Raw genomic sequence first — 17,974 nt, forward strand, 5'->3', positions numbered from 1 at the left:
ACACTGATGGCACACTGAGAGTTCCGTCAATGGGGGCAGAAAGGCGCATTTGTGCAAATGATGTAATTGAAAGGAATAGCGGCCAATTTCTTTCAAACGGTGCAGGTTAGAAGAGCATAAAATACACATATATGTAAGTTATGCCACAATGGTTTAGATGTTTTAAAGTCATGCAGGAGACTTTACTACCACTTTAAAGAGGACCCATACATAAAGTGGAACTAAAGTTCCATTATGAAAAATCGCTGAGAGTTAGAGTTCTTTTGGCAAAAGAGACAAGCAAAGTCCCCTTTCCCAAAAAACCTTTGCCTCACACTCCTTTTTTCTGTACCTATGTACACCGCATAGTGCATGCACTATATATTCCAGATCATTCTTGACTTTCTGAAAATACAGACAGGTGCTAGGAACAATGTAATTGCTATGTGCATGTGCAGGAGTTACATCATTAGTGTCTTCCAATGGATGAAAAGGAGCACTGCAGGATCTGAAAGAAACAGGCTGGAGAGATGTCAGTGGCTTTTCAAGCATATAGCTGTGTCTAGGTACCCTCCACTCTTGTAGCCACACAAGTACCTTTCTGGAGTTCATCAGGGATCTTGGTCTTGGAAAATGAATATCTGGTCAGTGATAATTTGTACCTCTGCTAATATGGTGGCTGCCTTGCAGCCACACAGCATTGTGGAATGATTAAAATAATAAGGTTGGGAAAAGAGCAGAGGCAGATTGTCTACTGTAAGTGTTATACCAGTCACAACTCACTTGCCTCATGCTGTCTGAAGAATGAGGTTGCCTGTGTCTAGGTAAGATTTTAAAAGTTACTAAATACCAAATCATTGCTTCTAAGCTGTACAGACTTTAGAGTTGTGCTCCATCATGCTCCAGACAGTTACCCTCCTTTCCTGTCCATAGTTCTTTCCTGTACCTTTGCTTCAGTATTTATTATTGAGACTGCCCTTCACAGCACTGGGCCAGTAGTGAGCTGTTGGAGGTGGACAGGGGTATGACAGAGCCAAAGACCAGTAAATTGTGGATGGGGATCCCAGGACAGACGCCTGCAGCTTGAGGTAAGTAGTATTTAAAAAAAAAAAAAAACTTTGACCAAGGGTTCACTTTAAGTGACTCAGGTAATGGTTTACAGATTGCAGGCTTCAAATTGTAGACATGGTGCACACAGATTCATTTTCACCTTTAAAGAAACACTATTGCCAAGTTACAACATATACAGGGGCGGACTGACCATTTGGAAACTCGGGCACTGCCTGAGGGCCCGGGGTCAATAGGGGGCCCCATGAGATGCCCCTGGTACTTTTTTCATTAAGCTTTTTTGAGTTTGAGCAAGGACACAGGGGCCCCATGATCCCCTATTGCCCAGGGGCCCCATGAGTTGTCAGTCCGCCCCTGAACATATCAAAAAGCAGGTCAAATGAAAAGGGTTTATACTGACCTGTCCTGCCATAAATGTATCTGATCTTGTAGGTGTCAGATGTCCACTCCTCCTGCTGCACCCTGTGGTTTTTCCTGCCAGCCCTTACACCACTACAGCAGGACACATCAGCAATGTAGGAGTCAGCAGAAGGAACTACACCATGAAGTAGGGGATGCAAGCATCTGACATACACATTGTTTAGGTGGCCAGATACATCAGAGGAATGAAATGTAGAGCATGGAAGTATAAACCCAGTTCTTAAGCAGGTCCTGCTCTAACAGTTTTCTAGCTATTCTTGTTCTGGTGACAATTCAACATTTTAGAGAGAGAAAGTGAATCTCTCTGGTAACAATGACAGCAATATCTGACAGGTATTCTAATCCCTTCCCATTCCCAAAAAAAACCAAAAAAACTTTTGGCTTTAAATACACTTTAACACAGCACAGGATAGGTATTATTCATATTACGGTTGCTCCGATACCAATAACGACACCAGTGTCAGTTTCGGTGCCGATACTAAGCATTTGAATGAGTATCGGTACTTGTGCAAATGCACCAATACTAAAAACCAGCACTTTCTAGCTCAGTTGTTTCAGTTGTCAGTGGGATTCCCCTGCTGACAGCTGAAATTTAAACAAAATAATGATGGCAATTATCTGCTGTTAACAACTGATCACTCTAACCCCTTAGCCAATCCCAGCTGTCAGTTTTAAATGTGCAGAATTTCTCCCATGCCATCCCAAGTGTGCTCGGAGCCTCCCCCAGACCACAGTGTTGCCTGCCCCTACACCTTCAGTGAGGCATATCCAGGGTGTTCCTCTACAGCAGCCTATTCCCCCGCTCCTCACCCCAGGACCCCTCTGTTGTGGCTTTTGTGTGTAGGAACAGTAGGGGCGGAGGGGAAGAGGCTGTGCTCAGTGCAGATGGTGGAGGTACAGCAGTGTGCTGATCCTCCCTTCAAAGGATAAAGAGGAGCGGCTGGGTGGCACGACTCCAAAATAGTACTGTCCGGTGCTGAGGAGAGCCCTGATCAGCCTGATGATGAAGGACATAGAGAGGTGAGGAGGATGCACCGACTTACATTGTACTGTGTGTGAGGGCTGAAGATCACTTCCCAGCAGATGTGCAGGACTTTCCAGTCAGAGTTAGTAAGAGTCAGGTAGGTCAGTGTAGTAGTCAGGTAGGTCAGTGTAGGAATCAGATAGGTCAGTGAAGGAACCAGGTAGGTCAGTTTCCCACACCACTCCTGTGTGAACCCAGACTTGTCATAGTGGTTACAGCCACGGCTAACACACATTCAGAAAACTGCACGAGATGCGGACAGGAATTGCACCACATTCCGGTTCAAATCACATGCTATTCTTTGAGCAATTATTTTCATTTTGTATAGGCTCAAATTACTCTGCACGAAAAATAGGTATCGGTAATTGATATCGGCAAGTACCTGATAAAAATATTGGTACTCGTACTTAAAAAAACTGGTATCAGTGTACCCCTAGTTCATATCCTTATCATTTGGTATTTATTCTGCACAGGAAGTGTTCTGAACGATTGTTGATGGAATATATACATAATTTAAACAGGTAGCTTGTTATGTGGATCATTTCATAAACCAGCTTAAAGATTAAGTCATATTTTGTCATAAGAAGCCATAATACCAAATCCAGATAAAACCGTAACAAGCTCTCACACAATGCTGAAAAATGATCAGCACTAGATAAAGTTATAGAAATAAACTGGAAAATTTCACTAAACCCCTTGGGGCCGATGCCTCCCAGCCCTTTAAGGGGTTTGTGATGCCGGGAGGTGGGGAGGGGTTTAGGGTCATTTGACTGCCGCGATTGGCTGTCACAGTGGTCCCATGATCAGAAAGCTTCTAAACACAAGTAGTGTTCGGGACCTTTCTGTGAGGCACCGGTAAATGTGCTGGGAGTGTGCAGGGTGTGCGCTCTTGGCACATGTTTGTTTACATTCGGTATGCAAATATGCAGACTCTCTGTGTCAAGGCCCAGCCGCCAAGAAGCCACATATGAGCATATGGTCAGCACCAAGGAGTTAACATCATGTTTATACATTTTAAATTCCAAAAGCTCATTCACACCTCAACCTTTTTCATGTGCTGTGGTATGTTTTTATGTGGTTACAATAAATGCTATGGAAGATTCACGAGCAAGAAGCAATGAGTTGATTTTCTAAGGGAGTACAACATGCTCACTTGCAAAATCAGTTTTCACTTTGCAATGAATGAATTTTCACTTAGTTCAGTATATATATATATATATATATATATATATATATATATATATAATGAAAATTCACTTTGCAAAGAGTACCAAAGTAGAAACAAAGATTTAAAAAAAAAAAAGGATTTGTGCTTGCATATGATTGGATTACAAAAGTCAGCAGAGCTCTACCTCATTCACTTAGCTAGGGGAAATTTTTTCTTGTAAAGTGAAAATTCACTTTGCTAAGTGAACAGCCTATTTGCTTTTATTAAATCAACACCAATGTAGATTTGATTTTTTTTTTTAAATGGTCCATACTAAAATGTATAGATTTGACCTCTGGCATAATATGAAGGGAATAATGCACTTAAGAAAATTAACCAACTGCTTGCATATACTGAAAAGATACTATGACAAGTCAACAGAAGTGACAATCATTTTTGGTGGATCCAAATGAATACTTGGTGCTCCATTGTTCCAGTATTGGGCTGTGCCTGTAACAGAAATTAATTATACCCAATCAAAAAAATTAAAGAATTGGATCAGATTACAAGCCCTTGAAAGTAATACAGCCTTACAAAATTTGCCCCAGCTGCACTAGATGATACTTCATTTACAAAATGTATTATTGTAGTTCTACACAAGCCTGGAAACATAAACACGATTCAAGTCACCAGACAAAGCAAAAGGAATTAATGATGAAACAACTGAGGTTCAATTGTATTTAAATATATCCAGCTTTCAAATTTCAGAAAACAATGTGATTAGTGTTAATTACCTACACTTATTACCACTGAAAAATGCAAAACCAATTGGCTGGAAAATGGCCAATACATATACCAAGAGTGGCAGAGATCTGGAACTTGGAAGAGTTGGTTATTTTGGGTGACCTGATATGCAAAACCAAAAGGGGCTTAATTTATCAAACAGTACCAAGAGCCAAGAACTGAGACAGTTAAAAGTCTTTAAGAACGTGGAATATATTTCATCGGCCAGCAATGAATGCTTAAATTGGGGAAATTGTCCTGCAACATTCACATTGCAGTATGGTGCATCTAGTGAGGAATAAACACTAAATCCAGAGAAGAGTCTATCATGAATGCTGCTGCCAGACTCATCCACCTTACTAAACGTTCCATATCTGCCAATCCCTCCACTGGCCTCCACTCAGTGTCCTCCATCCCTCTGTGCCAATCCCTCCATTGGCCTCCACTCAGTGTCCTCCATCCCTCTTTGCCAATCCCTCCACTGTTCTCCACTCAGTGTCCTCCATCTTTCTCCGCCAATCCCTCCACTGGCCTCCACTTAGTGTCCTCCACCCCTCTCTGCTAATCCCTCCACTGGTCTCCACTCAGTGTCCTCCATCCTTCTCTGCCAAGCTCTCCACTGGCCTCTGCTCAGTGTCCTCCATCCCTCTCTGCTAATCCCTCCACTGGCCTCCACTCAGTGTCCTCCATCCCTCTCTGCCAATCCCTCCACTGGCCTCCGCTCAGTGTCCTCCATCCCCGTCTGCCAATCCCTCCACTGGCCTCTGCTCAGTGTCCTCCATCCCTCTCTACCAATCCCTCAACTGGCTTCCCATTGCCCAACAAATAAAATTCAAAACATTAGCAATCATATATAAAACCATTTATAACTCTGCCCCAAATTACATCACCAATCTTGTCTCCAAATATCACCCAAACTGTCCTTTCCGCTCCTCCCACGACCTTCTGCTCTCTATCTCCCTTGTCTCCTCCTCTCATGCTCGTCTCCAGGACTTCTCCAGAGCTTCCCCCATCCTCTGGAACTCTCTACCTCAATCTATCAGACTATTGTCTACTCTGCTCTCTTTTAGGCGATTTCTCTGAAAACCTATCTCTTCAGGGAAGCCTAGCTAATAATGGAATCTTCTACTCCTCCTACCAGTTCATCCCCCACAGTTATTACTTTTTGTACCACCAGCCCCTCCCTCTTAGATTGTAAGCTCCCAGGATCAGGCCCTCCTAACCCTCTTGTATGGAACTGTATTGTTGCTGTATTGTCTCCAGTTATATTGTAACATGCTGAGCAAACTGTTGTCGCTATATAAATCCTGTATAATAATAATAATAATAATCTAACCAAAGGAAACCTATGACCAATACCTTATAACCATGGCATGGTAAAAATTTGTATCATGCCTTGTGCTAAGAATTGTAAATTGTTCTCTGGTTGTGGAAAAGAATTGTAGTGCCTTCAGGGATCCCTTAAAGGAAATCTATGGTCACAGCATACACTTTCATGTTTTAACATCAGCATTGTCATAGCAATAAAAACAGTTATATTTGACAATCCAATAAAAGCTTACTTGAAAATTCTCCTTTCTTGCTGTGAAGGCTGACTGATTGCTGCCCATTTCTTTCTGAAACTTCCCTGATTCCCTTCTTTGCAGCTTCTCCTCTGCTGTATACTTTCTGTTTCTAAGGACTACATATCCCATGGTATTTTGCTGTCTGCAAAGAGTGATTCCTGTACTGACTCCACCTCCTGAAACTCCTTCTTCTTAGGACCTCTGCAGTTTAGAAGGCAGGCTCTGTGAAATGTGTGACACAGTAGTGCCTACTTACAAGGTGTAGTGAATACATATCACGGAATTCAAGAAAGTAAATGTTTGGGCATCTTTACAAAGTAAGTTTATGAACTTCATGATCATTCAGGTAAATTTAAGAAGTCTAGAAATACTTAAATACCTTAAAAATGTGGAAATGAATATATGATTTAAAATTTTGATCATAGCTATGCTATAAAAACACCTTGACATCCACTGGCATTGGAAAAGTGAAATCTTTAATTTATAGACATATACAAAACAATTTATAAAGCAATGTGCCCTAACCTTGGCCATACTGCTACTTTTCTGACTCTGACACATTAAAAAGCACTATGAGTGCTTCATAAATGTGCTTTGTGCGTTGCTTGCTTTGGGACTCTGAAGAAAGCACAGACCCTTTCATTTTAATGAATGGGATGAAAAGTACAGGGAAAAGAAGAAAAATCTTCCACATGACCTTAAACAAAAGCTGAACAGTGGCTCTCACAATTCCAGAAGTGTTTGCATTAGAAAATTGTCTTCGGTTTCTTGGAATTTTATGGAATTTTAAAGTTTTACCAAAGCATATGATTCTGAGAATACAACTATTCATAGCCAAAGAGATAGACTGAAAATCTCTACAAACTATTATTATTATATAGGATTTATATAACGCCAACAGTTTGCTCAGCGCTTTACAATATAACGGGGGACAATACAGCAACAATACAGTTCAATACAAGAGGGATAGGAGGACCTGATCCTTGGAGCTTACAATCTAGGAGAAAATGTTTACTTTCTACAGCAAAAGCAATGTGCAGAAGATCCATACAATGTCATGCCAAAACAGCAGATCAGAAAACCTGTGAATATACTCTATTCTGCCTATGGTAACAATCAGCTCTAGCCTGATGAAAACAAGGAAGGAAGCAGCAAAGGCAGACTAAATAGTACAGAAAGACTCCAAAGACAATAACTGTTTTGCAGGATGGAAATCAAGTCATGAAGCATAGACCTGAAAAACATAACCAACTTTTTTCACTTTGAATGGATAAGTTCCAAAATCCTACACAGTAAAAACTGATAGCATGTATACAAGGAAAAGCTCCCAGATCGTAAACACAATACCACACAGTCAAAAACATGAAGTACTGTATGGTAGATTTATGTAGTTTGCTCTGGTTTGTCTGTTTGTCTCTGCTGTGTGTTGTTATTTGCTGAGCTAACTACTGATGCATGACAATCCTTGGAAGGTCACTGTGGAGTAGATTGCAAGAAATTGCAAAATGGCTTAACCTAATGTCATTTTAATCTTTAAATTGGTCCAGCGTAAACATGTGACTGAATGATAAAAGTTGCATTATAAATCTATGCATATAATTAAGGGATATTAGTGTCTATATTCTTCTTATTTTTCAGAACATATATAGTGTGGAGCTCTTAGAATATTTGACCCATAAAGGATTTTCATATTTGATAATGGCAAAGAGCTTGTGATTAGCAGCCATGTCCAATATAATGGCCAAATAAAAGGAAGCTAGGGCTTTTTTAATGGATCACTGCTTTTAATCTGCGGAATAATGGAACTGCTACCTGAAAACTGTTCTTTGCTTGATATTTCTCCCTTAATATGGCATATGGTTCAGTGGCAAGTCACATTCTACAAGCCAAGCAAGTTTCATACACTAGCTTTATAAAAATAATTTAAATATTGAAATATATAGTGGATACTTTCGTTCTTAATATACATGGATACCATTAATATCTTTGGAAGTGATCAGTATATTAACAACTTACACAAGCTATTTAAAAACATGTTGTGCTAATTAAAATTTTGACTAATCTTATTGGTAATTATAGAGACATTCATTCTTATACTCTTTTCTATGGGAATGTTCTCCTATATGACCATATAGGAGGGTCTTGCTATATATTACAGATGATGCATCTATGTATTTAAATTAAAGTATAACTCTACTTTTTTTCAACCCCTTTCCTCTTTCTGAAGTCCTTCTGAATACCTTTTTGCATACCTTAATTCCTGCAGTCTTCGGGCCAGTCAACCCAGTGACAAGTCCCTACTCTTCTTTTTCAGTAGTGTTCATGTCATGACATGTAAGCATTGCTCAGTGCTGGGATACTGTGAGCCTAGGCTGCATGATAATGCACCCCCCAGGTGGGGATGTCCTTGACAGCCTGGGACCATGGAAAGTGGTTTTGATGATGCCAGGCATCATTAAACCTTAAAGACAAGTGGCACTAGATTTCAATTGTAAGTTTGCATGGGACAGAACCATATACAGCTTATAATATATATATTCAAATATAGTGAAGTTCCCTTGTGGCTGACAGAGACCAGTGTTCAAAAAAGACTAAAAAAACTTAATGTAACTAAATCACTAGCACTGGGTGGCTTACACCCAAGAGTTCTCAAAGAACTTAGTAATGTTACAGCCAGACCTTTATTTATCATTTTTAAGGAAAACTTACTGAATGGAATGTTACCAGCTGATTAGAAAAAAGCAAAGGTGGTACCAATATTCTACAAATGACACAGATATATACCTGGGGATTACAGACCAGTCAGCCTAATATAAAAAAAATCAAGTAAACTACTGGAAGGAATGAAAGATGACCATATCCAAAAATTTGCTGATGAGAATGGAATCATTACTATGCTATTCTTGCTAGACCAACCTTTTAACATTCTATGTAATTTGGATACAGGAAGACCTGTGATGCAGTGTATCTGGATTTTACTAGGGCAATTGATACAGTAACCCATAAACAGATAATTTACAAATTAAGGTCGTTTGACATTTGACCAGATCTTTTGAACTGGTTACATAAATTAGTCTAGAGGGTAGTGATTAATGTCATATTTTCTGAATGGCCTAGACTTAGCAATAAGACAATAACTTCACAACAGGATATAGCAACCTAACAAGAAAACCTGGTTAAAATACAATGGTGGGCAGCTATATGGCAGATGCGGTTTAAGCGATATGGGGATCCTGGTAGATCACAGACTCAGCAATAGCATGCAATGCCAAGCTGCAGCAAGCAAGGCTATTAATATTAGAGTGGTAAGGATGTGGAAGTCCTTTTCACAGTTGGTGGTGTCAGCAAGGAGTGTAGATAAACTCAGGCTGAACATGATGGACTGGTGTCTTTATTCAACGTTACCAAATATGTAAAATATATATAGAGAAAGTATTGTAGAAAACGCTGCAATTTTTTATTTTAAAAGGGGAGGGGCATCATATGTAAATAAAACTGATGTTCAATTTAAGAATGTATATATCTCCATTATCTTCTTGTGTTATGAATTAGGGTAAACAATACAGATGAGTAAGGATGTTTGAACAAAAACAGCACAACAAAGCTTTTACAAGAATATCAATATATGATAAAAGCATACCTCCCAACCGTCCCGGATCTTGCGGGACTGTACTGAAAACTGAAGAGAGTCCCGACATCCCACAGATCTAAGCTATGTCCCGCCAGCAGACTTCTGCAGTTGTCATCTCTGGACTCTCTACCTCTCAGCAGCGCTGTGTTGTTGTTCTGGCTGGCCTCGATCTGCACACAGTAGTTGTGAGGAGCTGTGTGCTGTAGCAACTCCCCTCCTCTCCCCTTGCTCTGCTCCTGTTCAGGATCGTCCGGTGTGTAAAGGGTTTCTCTGTGCTGCCTGTGTGCAGAGCCAGGCGGCAGCTTCCTAGCCCCTCTCCCAGCCATCAGTGAGAAGTGCTGCCTCTGCTGCTGGAAGCCATGGAAGCGGTAACTGCTACAGCTGTGCTCTTCTCATGTAATCCCCTGCCCTGCTAGCACAGCTGTTTGTAAAAACTGCATCTCCATTCTATACAGTAAGCCTCTTGCCTAAGTCTACCTTAAAGAAAAACAGCACATCTAATTATAACTCTACTTACCTCTTTCAGCATCCAGCCTCCCTTAGTGCCCCCGCTCCCTCCACAGAGCATCAGTACCCCCCTTACTCCCACAGAGTGTCAGCACCCCCTCTATCCCTGGAGAGTGCCAGTACCCCCACTCCCTCAACAGAACGCCAATGCCACCCTCCCTCTCCTCTGAGTGCCTGTGCCCCCGTTCGCTCCACAGAATGCCAGTGCCACCCTCCCTCTCCTCTGAGTGCCTGTGCCCCCTTTACCATCGCAATGCACCAGTGCCCCCACTCCCTCCACAGAATGCCAGTGCCACCCTTCCCTCTCCTCTAAGCGCCTGTGCCTCCTCTACCTCCGCTGAGCACCAGTGCCCCCACTTCCTCCATGGAATGCCAATGCCACCCTCCCTCTCCTCTGAGTGCATGTGCCCAATCTACCTCCACAGAGTGCCAGTGCCCCCACTCCCTCCACAGAATGCCAGTACCACCCTCCCTCTCCTCTGAGCGCCTGTACCCCCTTTACCTCCACAGAGTGTAAGTGCCCCCAATCCCTCCTCAAAATGCCAGTACCACCCTCCCCATCCTCTGAGTGTCTGTGCCCCCTCTACCACCACATAGGGCCAGTGCACCCTCTACCTCCACAGAGCACCAGTGACCCTTCTCCATCCGCAATGCATCAGTGGCCCCCTCTCCTTCATGCAGGGCATCAATGACCCCTCTTCCTACTCAGATCACCAGTGCCCTCTCTACCTCCTCAGAGCACAAGTGCCCCCTCCCTCCTCGGAGCACCAGTTCCCCCTCTCCCTCCTCAGAATGCCAGTGCCCCATCCCCCTCCTCAGAGCACCAGTGCCCCCTCTCCCTACTCAGAATGCCAGTGCCCTCTTTACCTTTGCAGAGCACCAGTGCCCCCCCTGCAGAGCACCAGTGCCCCTTCCCCCCACCGCAATACGCCAGTGCCCCCCTCTCCCTTCGCTGACCACCAGTACCCTCTTCTCCCTATGCAGAGCACCAGTGCCCCCACTCCCTCTGCATAATGCTAGTGCCCCTCTCTCCCTCATGCAGGGCATCAGGGCCCCCTTCTCCGTCCACAATTTCAGATTTAACAGGTGATGTGGGGCAGATGAACCCTCTCACTCTGTCAAAGGATGAGGAGGTGGGAACTTTGAGGGTGGGAAGGTTGCTTAGCAACATGTTATACTCTAAATAGGGGTTGCTAAAGGTGGAGGTAGCCTTTAAGGAGTATTTTGTGGGTACAAAGACAGAAGCACATGTGTGCAGTTTGTACTGCTCATAGGCTTAGATGATATTTAACTATGTTTCTTATGCCACGCCCAATAGCCAGTGCAACGAAGCCACACCCACTTTTTGTTGCAGCGCTGCATCTTTTTGCCTTTCAAGTTGTCTCTCACTGTCAATTGCAAATGTTGGGAGTAGGAGAATACCAGATAGCATATGTAAGGGAGTTACAGAAGAGGTGAGAATTAAATAAAAACCCCAGGAGATGAGAGTGTAGAAATGTAAATAGAGTAGAACTGGGAAGATCAGATCGTCAGGGGAAGGTTATGCTTTGATGAGTATCTGGCAGCTAAGATTAAGTCATATGGAAGCTGAAGAGAACTTTTCAAGTTTGTAAAGGAAATGCTGAAATGTGTTCGTTCTTACTGACAGCCAATGAAGGAAATGACATATAAGAAGTAGCTCTGGGGTAAGAGAGAAGAGGTGCAGACAGAAGAAGAAAGAAGACATTATTTGGAATAACAATTTCTGGCTATGAATGAGTAAACCTGCCAGGGTTAAACTGCCACAGGTTCAGTGAATCCTTATTGAAATTTGCCAAACCCAAATGAAGTCTACTGGAGGCAAATCCTGTTAATAAATTCTGGCAATTATTAGGGCGAATTGGTATACTAATGTAAACAGAGGAATGGAAAGATGGGTACTACCAGGAGTGAAAATGCCAATTAAAAAAAGTACTCTACAGTGGAAAGAGGATCTTTGTATGTGGTCTTAAGGGCAATATTTAAAATATAGCACTACCAGGAAAACTGTGCTAGTGCAAATATAATACTCCCAAAGAGAAAAAGCAGCAAGAACACTAAGAGATATTTTTATAGTAACAAATTTTGAAAGAGAAAGTGCTGTGCTAATTTTTAACACTAAAACATCTTAATGAAAAAATAAATGATCAATTTCATAATTATTCATAAAAAAAACAAGAAAAAAACAGCATGAGTAAATAATGTGCAAATAGATAAGATGCCACAATTATAAGTGTTTATATAAATACATAAATATATATTATATATTGAATAAAATGAAAACAAAAACCCAAATCATTAGTTATTTAATTGTCCTACAAATCAATTACGTGATCAATTTCCAAAAAAAACATGGAAAATATTGTGAACTTCCACCAAATAATTTTTGAAGAAGGTATCTGAAGATAAGTTCAAAGCCTCCACCGGACTGTAGTAAAATGCAGGCTTTTCAAATATTAATGACCCCCAAACTAAAGAAAAGTCAAAGAAAGCATTAATGGTGTTATTCCACAAGGGCCTCATCTCCTACTTCTGAGGGTCCATAGAAAGCCTGATTCAGCTAAGGTCTGCAAATACCCAATACAACTGGGATCTCTGTATTTGACCATCCATCACAATAACCTTTCAGCTCTAATAGACATTGTCTGTTCCCCAGGTTGTATAACCCTGCCCTCTTATCTGATCCTTGTTGAAGGGGGACAGAGCCCCTTCTGTTTTTCGTTAGTTGACGGATCAAATTCTTATCACCTGCATGGTCATACACACATATTGATAGTTCTGACTTATTTCATAAAGGAATTTGGACATGGAGGTGATAAGAATTAGGATAGCAGAGGTTGCAGGGGTATGAAGGGTTCAAATAATTCTTAGATTATTCGTTTTCTTAAAGCACCTTTAAGCATGGCAGAAAAATTGCGATTTCAAGGCAGAGATCAAAGATCTCTTAAATAAATGTTAAAATTCAAAATTCCCTTTAACAATGTATCAACCAGTACACTGCATTAGAGCATCATAGGCTTCCCATATGACAAACAACAAAAAATTATGGATGAAAACTTCCAGGTTTATAACATGTAATAGTCTGTCCTGGGTTTAACCAGTTCTTAAGGTCCTATAACAACTGCAAATCATTGAAATCACTTGCAATATAAAACTGAAAACAATAACAAAATAGAGGCGCATTGTTTTATCCATATCTTTGTTTTTGCTGACCATCTATGAAATACATAGAAAAATGCATCTATCTCTGTGAACACAATCCAATCCCTTTCAGCTCTTCAAGCTTTACAACGTTCATCAATGTTATCGAAAGCAGTGCCTGACATTAATAAAACCACTTCCTCCTTCACTCCTGCCTCAAACAAAATCAATAAGATGGCAACAGAATTTCTATTCTTCTCCAGCAAGAAGATTACAGCATGCCAGGAATATTTACAGACAGACTCACAAAGCATCCCTCTCTAAACACTCTAGTTTCCTTTGGCAATTATTCAGCTACACTAGATGCAATATACACTGTATATATATATGTACACAGAAGCAGAAGTTGCAAATATAAAAGTAAAGCCAGGTCTTCACCTGTGCTTTATTGTGGACAATCCACAGTTCCATGCTACCACAGCAGCTTTAGGCTTGGGTTAACTGTTCAAAAAAACATTAGACAGCAAAAAAGACCTGTTCCTCTGAGCTTTCCCTGTACATTCAGGTCTCCTGGCTAACCTCTAGCAAAAAAACAGTAAACTTACAGTCATTGTTTTCAAAGCAATATGTACTCATCTTCAGCTTTGTCTCTAGTCTGCCTCATCTTCAACTTCTTTTGAGCTTTGGCATATGCATTTAAAGTAGTTTTTTTGTGCATTTTGCAAAATATTGCAAGTTAAAAGTAGCATACATGTTCACTTGCAAAATCACGGGGTGTATTTGAAAAAAAAAATTGCAGAGCTGTTCTTCCTCTGAAACTGCATGTACATTTGCTCTGCGTGAACAGGGTCAAATCTGAATGTTACTAGGCTATTTTCTTTCCAGGTCAAGTATTATTCATTCAAAAGCAAAAGAGTGAATCAGAAAAATATGAGATGTAGCATACTCTAGTGTACATAATTTGGTAAGTGTAGTTAGAGGCTTGCTAGAAGCCTGGGTTTGAGGCAGAGGGTGTACTTCAGGTCAAGCAAGAGGGCTCTACATACCAGTCCTTTGGTACCTCCCCCTGCTCTAGAAGCTGCAAGACGTTTCTAGAAACCAGTGGAGTCCAGGAGGAGCTGATCTGCATATTCATGGGAGTCTGACCAATCCCAGGCAGAAGATCTGGCAGTGTGGCAGACTGGCCCATAAATATGACAGAGCCTAGCAAGCAGGTGGAAGATGGAGTACTGAGGGGTGTTGCTGCTAACCTGGGAGGGGACCACAGAGGAGGGTGGCTCTGCCTCCAGGCTGGAGGTCAGAAGGAAGCTGATAGAGGGAGCTCCACTGCCTTACAGTCCATCAAGGAAGGACAGCCTGTTAGACTGGAAGGGAATCAGCCTAGCAAAAGCCTGATAGCAGTTTATCCAAAGCTGCAAGACATAAAACCAGTGTGAGTACCTCTACACCCCTACAAGAGAGGGCTGCTACGTGCTATACTTAACCACTTCTTCCTGGGAAAGTGCTGCAAGCCTATTTCAGAATCTCTTTTTTGGAATAAATTTCAAAGGCAGCTAGGTGGATGGGTAGTTCTAGCTGGGATCCGAAGAGGTTCATTTAGAGGTGACCAAGTGCTCCTCACAGAGACTGTGTTGCTGATCCATGAAGAGACTGTTGCCACTCCAGAGGGAGTAGAAAGTCCAGGATCTTTATCTTTTTTTTTAGGTTTGTCCTCACAGTTATTGTTCTAGTCAAATCGGGCATCCCATATACAGTTGCAAGAAAAAGTATATGAACCCCTTGGGATTACGTGGAGTTTTGCATGAATTGGGCATAAAATGTGCTCTGAACGTCATCTAAGTCACAACAATAGAAGAACACAGTCTGCTGCACATAATACTACACAAACATTAGATGTTGCCATGGTTTAATTGCACATAACATGTAAACATTCACAGTGCAGGGAGGAAAAAGTATGTGAACCTTTGGACTTAATAACTGGTTGACCCTCCTTTGGCAGCAATAACCTCAACCAAACGTTTCCTGTAGTTGCAGATCAGACCTGCACAACGATCTGGAGTCATTTTGGACCACTCCTCTTCACAAAACTGTTTCAGTGTAGCAATATTCTTGGGATGTCTGGTGTGAATCGCTCTCTTAAGGTCATGCCACAGCATTTCAATCGGGTAGAGGTCAGGACTCTGACTGGACCACTCCAGAAGGCGTATTCTGTGCTGTTGCAGCCATTGTTTTGTTGAATTACTTGTATGCTTTGGGTCATTGTCCTGTTGCATCACCCATCCTCTGCGGAGCTTCAGTTGGCGGACAGATGGTCGTACGTTTTCCTGCAAAATGTCTTGATAAACTCTGGAATTCATTTTCCCATCAATGACAACAATCCGTCCAGGCCCTGAGGCAACAAAGCAGCCCCAAACCATGATGCTCCCTCCGCCATGTTTCACAGTGGGGATGAGGTTTTGATGTTGGTGTGCTGTGCCTTTTTTTCTCCACACATAGTGTTGTGTGTTCTTCCCAAACAACTCAATCTTGGTTTCATCTGTCCACAGTATATTTTGCCAGTAGTGCTGTGGAACATCCAGGTGCTCTTTTGCAAACTTCAAACGTGCTGCAATATTCTTTTTGGACAGCAATGGCTTCCTCCGTGGTGTCCTCCCATGTACTCCATTCTTGTTTAATGTTTTCCTTATTGTAGATGTGTCAACAAAAATGTTAGCATGTGCCAGAGATTTCTGTAGGTCTTTAGCTGACACTCTGGGATTCTTCTTTACCTCATGCAGCATTCTGCGCTGTGCTCTTGCAGTCATTTTTACAGGACGACCACGCCTAGGGAGAGTAGCAACAGTGCTAAACTTTCTCCATTTGTAGACAGTCTGTCTTACCGTGGACACATGAACATCAAGGCTTTTGGAGATACTTTTGTAACCCTTTCCAGCTTCATGCAAGTCAACAATTCTTGATCGTAGGTCTTCTGAGAGCTCTTTTCTGCGAGGCATGGTTCACATCAGACAGTGCTTCTTGAAACCAGTAAACCCAAAACAGGTGTGTGTTTTTTAAGGGCAGGACAGCTGTCAGCAACACATCCAATATCATCACACTGATTGGAGTCAAGGTTGGCTCACTCCTGGCTCCAATTATCTCTGGGAGAAGTCATTAAGCTAGGGCCTCACATACTTTTTCCTCCCTGCACTGTGAATGTTTACATGTTATGTGCAATTAAACCATGGCAACATCTAATGTTTGTGTGCTATTATGTTCAGCAGACTGTGTTCTTCTATTGTTGTGACTTAGATGACATTCAGAGCACATTTTATGCCCAATTCATGCAAAACTCCATGTAATCCCGAGGGGTTCACATACTTTTTCTTGCAACTGTACCCCTAGACCCTATCCAAGGTGTTTATGCCCAAATAAAAAAAACAAAAACAAGCTCATGGACTGGTTACTGACTCTGAATGCAAGTTGGAAAATGCATGTTGCCTGGCTGTGCACCACATAAGGGGGACCCAAAACCAGCGGCTCTCAAGGGGGTAGCGCTACACACATTATAGCCACTCTATAGAGCTGATGATCGTAGAAAATAAATGTCTTATGGTTTATCTTAAAAGACTTACAGCTGCTGTGCAGTCATTTGAGATTTTCTATGGCCGCTTGGCTTCAGCTCTGCAAGCTTCACAGTGCAGAGGTCATAGGCTTTCCACACTTCACTCTTAGTATGTTAACATGCTCTTATATTTGCATATGGGGCAGAGGCCATCACTTTACAGAACTATGTGGACCCTCTCATTCCTGCCCTATGCTCTACCTTTGCATTCTTTTTAAGTAACACATGCCAGGGTATGGAGGATTAGCAAGGGATAGAACTGCTCTATTACATGCCAATTTTCTGTCTTAGAATGAAAGAGGTTCCTATAGAGGTTCCTATAGAGAACTTGTATAAGATTGTACAAGATGTCATATTGATAATTTAAAATATAAACGTGCAACACATGCCATAGATTTGCTAGTGACAGCTACTGGAATTGGGACAAACCATATAATATGGACAAGGAGCTTGCAATAGTCTTCTTTAGGAATGAGGTTTGGGTTCACTGCTACCATGGGTTTGAAAAAAGAAAATGTAAACCCATAGTTCATTGCATGACCTTTGAACAATGGCTAAAAGGCTTAGAAGGGCCAATAAGGGGACTTTTGAACAAACCAGCCTGCTCATTATAAAACAGTGGGCAGAGGACAGTCATAGTGTCAATGTATTTGAAAGTACTATAGGGAAAGAATAAAAAATGCTGAAAACTGCATACGGAGAGATTAGGGTCAGTTAGCAAAATGTACTTTAAAGTGATATTAAAAGCAGCCCTGATCCTTCTCTTCTTGGGTCACCTGATGGCACCCCTGGCCCCTCCCTGCTACGAAACATGCTATGGGGTCACCAGAGCAGGCTCACTCCCTTGACACCACTCTGTGTGTCCATTCACACATAGAAACGGGGCTTGGCCCCAACCCTCTCTCTCCTAATGGCTCTTGCTGCTTCCTCAGCCAATGAGCATGGAGAGTCCCTGGAGAACCGAGGCTCTCATGCACATCACTGGATTGCGATGCGGCTGAGGTATTAGGAAGGGCTGGGGGGGGGGGGTGGAGCTCTAAAATGATGAGGTCTTTTAAAGCATTTTCAATGGACAGTATTGTGTTTCAAA

At 41.9% G+C, this 17,974-nt stretch overlaps 1 protein-coding gene across 5 annotated transcripts in view; it reads right to left on the reverse strand.

Annotated features, from left to right (window-relative positions):
• The window catches only part of SYNDIG1 (synapse differentiation inducing 1), a 419,894-nt gene that overhangs the window by 262,936 nt on the left and 138,984 nt on the right, over window positions 1-17,974 (reverse strand). The window contains exon 1 of one of the 5 annotated variants that reach the window (XM_089669783.1): window positions 9,627-9,935. The exons of the other annotated variants lie outside the window; for them this stretch is intronic. The gene's annotated coding sequence lies outside the window, so the exon portion shown is untranslated. Of the gene's footprint in view, window positions 1-9,626; window positions 9,936-17,974 lie in introns of those variants that run through there. 5 annotated transcript variants of the gene reach the window in all.

This window comes from Staurois parvus, unplaced genomic scaffold (genome assembly GCF_062004578.1).
Source record: "Staurois parvus isolate SC_StPar_1 unplaced genomic scaffold, SC_StPar_1.0 ptg000081l, whole genome shotgun sequence".
NCBI classification, from domain to species: Eukaryota; Metazoa; Chordata; class Amphibia; order Anura; family Ranidae; genus Staurois; species Staurois parvus.